Consider the following 7,286-nt stretch of genomic DNA (forward strand, 5'->3'; position numbering starts at 1 on the left):
TGAAGGGTCAAATGCACAGCTGCTAGACTGTGCTTTCTGGTGTGTGTGCATGTGTGTGTGTGTGTGTGTGTGTGTGTGTGTGTTTAACCAACAAATGAGTGAGTTACAGGCTGTAAAGACAAATCACCACAGTTTACTAGTGGTTTCCATAGAGATGCATCCATCACTCAAAGCCTGATAAAATAACTAATGAATTGGACACAAAAACAGCCAAACACCGACCTCCAGAAGAGGAAGAGAAAGAGCACACACACACTGACCTGCACATGCTCCTTAGTGTTTTTCTGTCAGCTATAAGCCTCCAAGTCAATAGTGAAACCCTTTCCACCACCTGAAACAAAAATACATTCTTTATCACATGGGGAAGACTGGGGTTAGTTGTCACACTTTTTACGTCAGTGAATGAAAACAGTAATACTGTGAAATATTATTACAATTTAAAATACCTGTTTTCTATTTTAATATATTTTAAAATGTAATTTATTCCTGTGATGAAAATGAATCTTCAGCATCCAGTACATTTCTTTTTTTTATCAATGCTAAAATCAGTTGTGCTGCTAAATATTTATGTGGAAACCATATTTCTTTTTTTTCCGCAGAATTTATTTGAAATAGAAATATTTTGTAACATTGTCTTTTAATGTTACTTTTGATCAACTAATGCATCCTTGCAGAATATTAAAAAAAAAACCTGTGCAGGTTGTGGTATGTGGAAAGTTGTCACAGTGGAATCTGAAATTAAACAGCCTATTATTTTAAGCCAAATTTAAACAATTCAATATTGTTTTACACAAACACATTTGTAATAAGTGAATTTTATAAACTGAAGCCAAAGGATACATTTTAAACAAAAGAGACAACAAATTGGACTCGAAACTCCAAGTTACTGCATACAACCCCTTCTAGCCCCAGTCTCTCCTGTGACCCATGGAAAAACACAAATTATGCCACTATCTTTTACTGTCTTCTACTCTTCTACTTCTACATTTTTTTCTGTGCACCAACCAGCAACTTCAGAGCCTGTTGAAACATCAGGCCTGCACATAACAAACCAAAAGTACACCTATAAATCTTTAGGACTGGGAAAACAGAGAGCTTGAGGAAGACAGCAAAGCTGAACAGGTATCAATAATTCAATTGTGTGTTTGTGTTTGTTATTGGACTTGACTGTAGCTTTTCCTGTGTATGTATACAGCCCCATACGCATCTCTCTCAATATGTCTACAAATAAATCAACATGTTAGCATGTCTGTACTTTCTAAGGTGTGAATATGCACATATGAGAATGAGTTTGCTGAAAGGCCTCCTGACTGATATTCTGCCACATCTAATGGCACTATATGAAGAGGCAACAAGTCATTTGCAGAGATGATGTTGTCCTTTGACACAATCACTTCCTATTCTGTCCGGCAGAGAGGGGAGGCGTTTGCAGTGGGTAATTGCATTGAGAATTGATTTTAAGCAATGTGCCGTCTCATGGGCTGTAATCAAGCACCATTATTCACTGTTAACTAAAGCGCTCCACGCAGGCCAACACAAAGACATGACTCCTGTTAAACAGCCCAGCTCCCTGTGCACTCTCATTAACACACACACACACACACACACATCTCTCGAAGAATGACTAAGAGCTCTCACACAACACAGGGAGGTAACGTTTGAACAAAATACCCACAAACGTATGCCAAGAATATGAAGTGATTAAGCTGAAATCAGGCCTCTCGCGAGCTCTTATCGGCTGGAAATGAATTGGCTCATTTGCAGTATAGTGTGAAAAGAGAATGTTTGTTGTGGCTTTTAGTAGGAGCTTACTGAAAGGATTCCAGATTCGTGTCAACTTACATCAACAGAACTGTTGCAGTGACCTACACTTTTCATCAATCAGAGCTTTTGATTGGCTCGGAGGGGCTTGTTAACAAGCTATATCACAGCAGTAAGGTTCTCAAAAGGTCTAGGTTCATTCATCAGGTTGAAAAGTAATATTGCGACTATGCTGTCACATATGTACGGTGCCCGTAAGGTGACATGTTCGGTTCACTTAGTTTTGTCGTGGCCACGACATAATAACCTGTGGGAACGTGATATGTCGTGGCCACGAGATATTAATTTGAGGGAACTTCATATTAACTCGTGGGAACGTGATATTATGTCGTGGCCACGAGATAATTTTGTCGAGGTAACGACATCCTTATGTTGAGGGAGATGCTATGATGAGGGAACGACATCCATTTTTCGTGGCCACGAGTTTAACGTGTAAACAAACCTGCGTGACCATAGCAACCCCGGATTATCAGAGATGGATTCATTAATATTTTATTTTGAATTAAGAAATTATTATATTATTTATTATCGAAATTATTACATTATTATATTATTATATTAACCATATAGGCCTTGGCTAACGGGCTGTATTATGTGCGATTGTCAGCATTCAAATGAAGTTTATCATGAATAAATGTTACATAAAGTGCATAATATAAAATAGGCCTACGAGAAAACATTTTTATCCATCCTACAGTCTTGTAAGTCCATTAACTGATCGTCTTTTTCCCGTAATATTTGTATATTATTATAATTTTTTTTATTAGCCTATTATTATTGGTTATATTTTTATATTTGTTTATATTCATTTTTCCTCTTTATTTCGATCTCTTTACTTAACGTTCTGAATACTTTTGTAAATAATAGCCTACTGTAAATGCTCGACATGCCAATAAAGCTTTGATTATGCTGACTGGAATTTTTTCTGGAATGCAGTTTATATTTAACATATATTTCATTTTATTTCGGCTAATGAATAGACCATAATTATAAATACTATAGTGTTTCGTTAAGGAATTAATCATTCACGTAGTTTCATTTGTAAATGAAAACACAACACGCTCATTATCACACATGGGCATAAATACAATCATAAAGTCAAAACTTTATTGGCATAATTGTCAGGCGTTTATTTACAAAATATATGGTAGGCTAGCAAATGCTAGCATAATTATACAAAACGTTAACTAGGTAAAGCGATACACAAATTGAAAGGGGAAATAAGCATATATAACAATAAATATAAAAATATAGCCCTAATAAGTTAATGTAATAATAAAAATAATAATACAAAAATATTAAATGAAATGTTTAATGTAAATAAAAATGTTTTATCTATTTTTGATAATCCCGGGTTGCTATGGTCACGCAGGTTTGTTTACGCATTAAACTCGTGGCCACGAGAAAAATATGAGAAATGGATGTCGTTCCCTCAACATAGCATCTCGTGGCCACGATATAAGGATGTCGTTACCTCGACAAAATGATCTCGAGGCCATGACATAATATCACGTTCCCACGAGTTATTATGTCGTGGCCACGACAAAACTAAGTGAACCGAACATGACACCTTACGGGCACCATACATATGCCATTTTTGGAAAAAAGATTTAACTTGGTGTGCCAGAGCACTTTTTGATAGAAAGATGACTGTCAGATAGGATGGTGTATCACCTCTGTCCCATCAGTGATTAAAAGTATTACCCTACATCTTACACCCATCACCTAAGCCACCAGCATGGGCTATTAAATGTCCAGGGTCTGCATTTACCAATACAGATCACTCCATGCCTGTAAATGTGCTTGGGCATTTGATCGATGGAGAGGAATGGAGAGACAGCAGAAGGAACAATGCTTGTTAAGAGAAGATAAGCTTTTCCTTTACTATTGATGGTGTGTGTAAAAAGTCTGGAGACCAAGCTGTTCAGATAAAATAAAACTTGAAAGACTGAATAAGTGACCTGCAAAAGCTATGGTATGTGGAATCTGTTTAAAATTCAAATGGTTTTGTGCAGATTGGGTCACTTTTTTTTGCAAGCACTCAACACAGTAAAAAAGAGATCTGCATTTTACACAGTCCTGATGCATAACACCATCATCCAGTTCGTCTGGGATTACATGAAGAAACAGAAAAAAACTGAGTCTGAGACAAACTAAATTGAAAGAACTAAGAAGAACTGTGTCAAAGACACTTCAAGAATCCTACCTGCAAAGCTACCTGAAAAACTATGCGCAAGTGTACGTAGGACCAAAGCTGTTTTAAACACAAATGTTGGTCACACCAAATGTTGATTTGGTTTAGTTAATAGAAGATAATTGATGAATAAAATCTATTTATGGCATTATTTTTGAAAGCATCCTCACTTTACAGCATTTTTACACTAGTGCATAAAACTTTTTACAGTATTGTAGCTTTGCATAAAGGTTTCTTCAAGCATCTTGGAGACGTTGCCACAGTTCTTCTGGGTTTAGTCTGTCTCATTTTTTTCTGTTTCTTCGTGTCATTCAAGACAGACTGAATGATGGTGAGATCAGATCTCTGTGAGGAGCACTGGCTGTTGTCAGACTCCTTGTGCAAACAAAAATCTAACTGGATTACTACAATTAATGGCAAAAGAAATGAGAGAAACCACTTTTTTTGTTGGTGAAAATACTAATGGCCTAAGACTTTTGCACAGTACTATATATATATATATTAAACTGACTCAAAAATTTGAGTTGAACATAGAATATTTAAAATTTTACATTTAAAAATGTAGTTGGAATGAAGGATGAAATTGGTTGAATTCATTTGATGAGTTAAAGTAATGGAAAAAACATATGCTGCCATGAATTATTGACCATTTGAATGTACAGGGAGAGAGAGGTCTAAAGAAAGAGAGGGAGAGGAGCCAAGTGAGTTGGTGACTGACAGCAGTAGTGCTGTGTGTACCCAGCATGCAGCTTGTAAAGTGCCGACCTCCTGCCTTCCCACGTATCGCATCTGCGGCCCGACTCTCTCTGCCTCCTCTTTTAGCCTCTCACTGACCAGTTCTTTGAAAAACTTCTCTCCTTTCTCTCCCCCTTTCTTCTCTCTCTATCTCCTCCCCTGGCTCCTCCCTTACGCTCCGCAGGCCTTTTCTTCCCACAACTGTCTGGGGACCCTTTCACTTTTTGTCTCTCCCTGACCTCCCCGGACCACATTCTGTGTTGTTATACACACCATCTGCTTTGGGAGGGGGAGCGGCGAGCCTTTCCGAGCCACGTAAAACAGTCAGTGTGTCGGCCCTCCTTCCACCTCATCCATAATGTCCCTTGGATTTCAATGTGAACAGCAAGTCTGGCCCTCAGAACAGCTTAGAGAGGGCGATTAAAAGTGGACTCATCTCAAACTCACACCCCTCGGGCTGCAGTGGTATGTCCCGCTAATTCCCTGATAGAAGTCTCTTTTAAGAGGCACTCAAGCCGCACTAAGCAGCTGCCTGCAAGTTAGGTCATTTTCCCAGGAGTGGGACAGTGGGCTTTGGCAGGACCTCAAAAAAAAGAACACCATCTGTTATTGGACTGAAAAGGTTGGTGACACCTTCTGTGGTACCAACAACCCCTAATTAAGCGAAGGGGAATGCAGGCGCAAGCTGCGAGCCGACTGGCCGGCCATCCTTACACATTGCCCTGGTGACAAGCCAAGACCATTCCTCATCCGTCCCCCTCTCCCCATCCACATCTGTCCACCGGGCGGCCGTGACGGAGACCCTCCATGAACCTCTCTAGTGCTGACGCTAGCTGCGCTTTCCACCTACAGTATGACAAACAAAGCAACAAAGTCAAAGATATTTAAAAGAACAGATTTTTTATGCTGACACTCCAAAAAGACAGTTATGAGAGAGAAGCTTTGATTAAATGTTGAGAGAGACGATAGACACCATTACAGCTCTTGTAATCATAAAACCCCCTTAATATTTAGACAGGTCTCCTTGTATTTTCATGTAGTTTATTGTGGCTTTGAATATTTATCATACTCGGATTTTGATGTGTGGGCAGTATATTAAGCAGTATAGCCTTATCATGGGATAGATACCATAAACCAACATCAAAAATCATAAACAATTTAATAGATTTCTTGATTTTTATAGGCTTTATTTGATTTAATTTGATTGAGTTTATGATTTCCGAAAATGATTACCAACATCTTTCTAGCTACCATGTTACAGTATCAACTAACAACTCTAACAATGTGGTAAAATATCAACACATTAATCACTATGTTCAAAACTGACAATTTAGACAACAAAAGAGTTTATCATTTCCAAGAACATGATTTCCATCATCTTGTCATTACAACATTTAAATAACTATTTTCAAATAAGTTTTAAAATATATTTTTCTAGATAAAAAGTAATGAAAAAGTCATTTTTAGAAACATCATAAATTAAAGGAGTCATACTACATTACATTTTACAACTAACCATGCCTAGTTATAAATTTTAAGACTAAAGAAAAATACATTTTACAAACATACATACATGTGTATTATACAAATTTATAATACATAAACATAATGAAGATTTGGGGGAGTTACACCACTTTTGACATTTCACAACTACTAACTAACTTTGCCTTGTTATAAAAGGTCAAATTATCCAATATTTTAGTAGACTTACGACTTAAAGATACTTAGCATATTAAGCAGCATATTCATATTTTTATGAGCTGGATATATGGTCAGAATATCAAAATATCAAAACTGAAAATATTAGAAATTCAATTGAGTTCATGATTTCCGAGAACATTGTAAACAACACCATCTTGTCATTACAGTCTGTTTTTGTAAGTGAACAGCAGTATAGCTCTATTTCATCTTTGTGACTAATTAGTGTGATTAAGTAATTAAGACAAAAGGTCTTAATTAAACACTCACACTGGGACCTTGAAGGCGTTGGGACTACAGAGACTGAATTTTGGTGCTCTCTCTTGCTGGTTTAATGCTTTAAAGGGGTCATATGATGCTATTTGAAAGATCATTATTTTGTGTATTTGGTGTAACAGAATCAGTGTTGGGAAGGTTATGTTCAAAAAACACATTATTTTTCAAATACTGTACATTATTGTAGGTCCTCTATGCCCCGCCTCTCTCAAACATGTCGTTTTCAACAAAGCCCCCTCCTTTGACAAGTGCAGTCTGCTCTGATTGGCCAGCTGACCCAGTGCATTGTGATTGGCCGAACACCACAAGCACGCGTCAGAAATGTAATGCCCCTTACCATAATCGCGAGCGTCAGCTTTCAAAGTAAATATCAAGACAATTAATAATGTTGTTAGTTTTACCATCAGTTCAAGCCCGAAAGGACAACAGAGTCGCGTGACAGACAGTGATGATGCAGTACACAAGCCGCGGTTAAGACAGCTGACGTGCTATGATTTCTGACAGGCAGTTCACTCTCCTGTGATGTGACCCTGTTCCCCTCACACACACACACACACGACGC

Source organism: Sinocyclocheilus anshuiensis, unplaced genomic scaffold, assembly GCF_001515605.1.
Source record: "Sinocyclocheilus anshuiensis isolate Anshui unplaced genomic scaffold, SAMN03320099.WGS_v1.1 scaffold782, whole genome shotgun sequence".
Lineage (NCBI taxonomy): Eukaryota > Metazoa > Chordata > Actinopteri > Cypriniformes > Cyprinidae > Sinocyclocheilus > Sinocyclocheilus anshuiensis.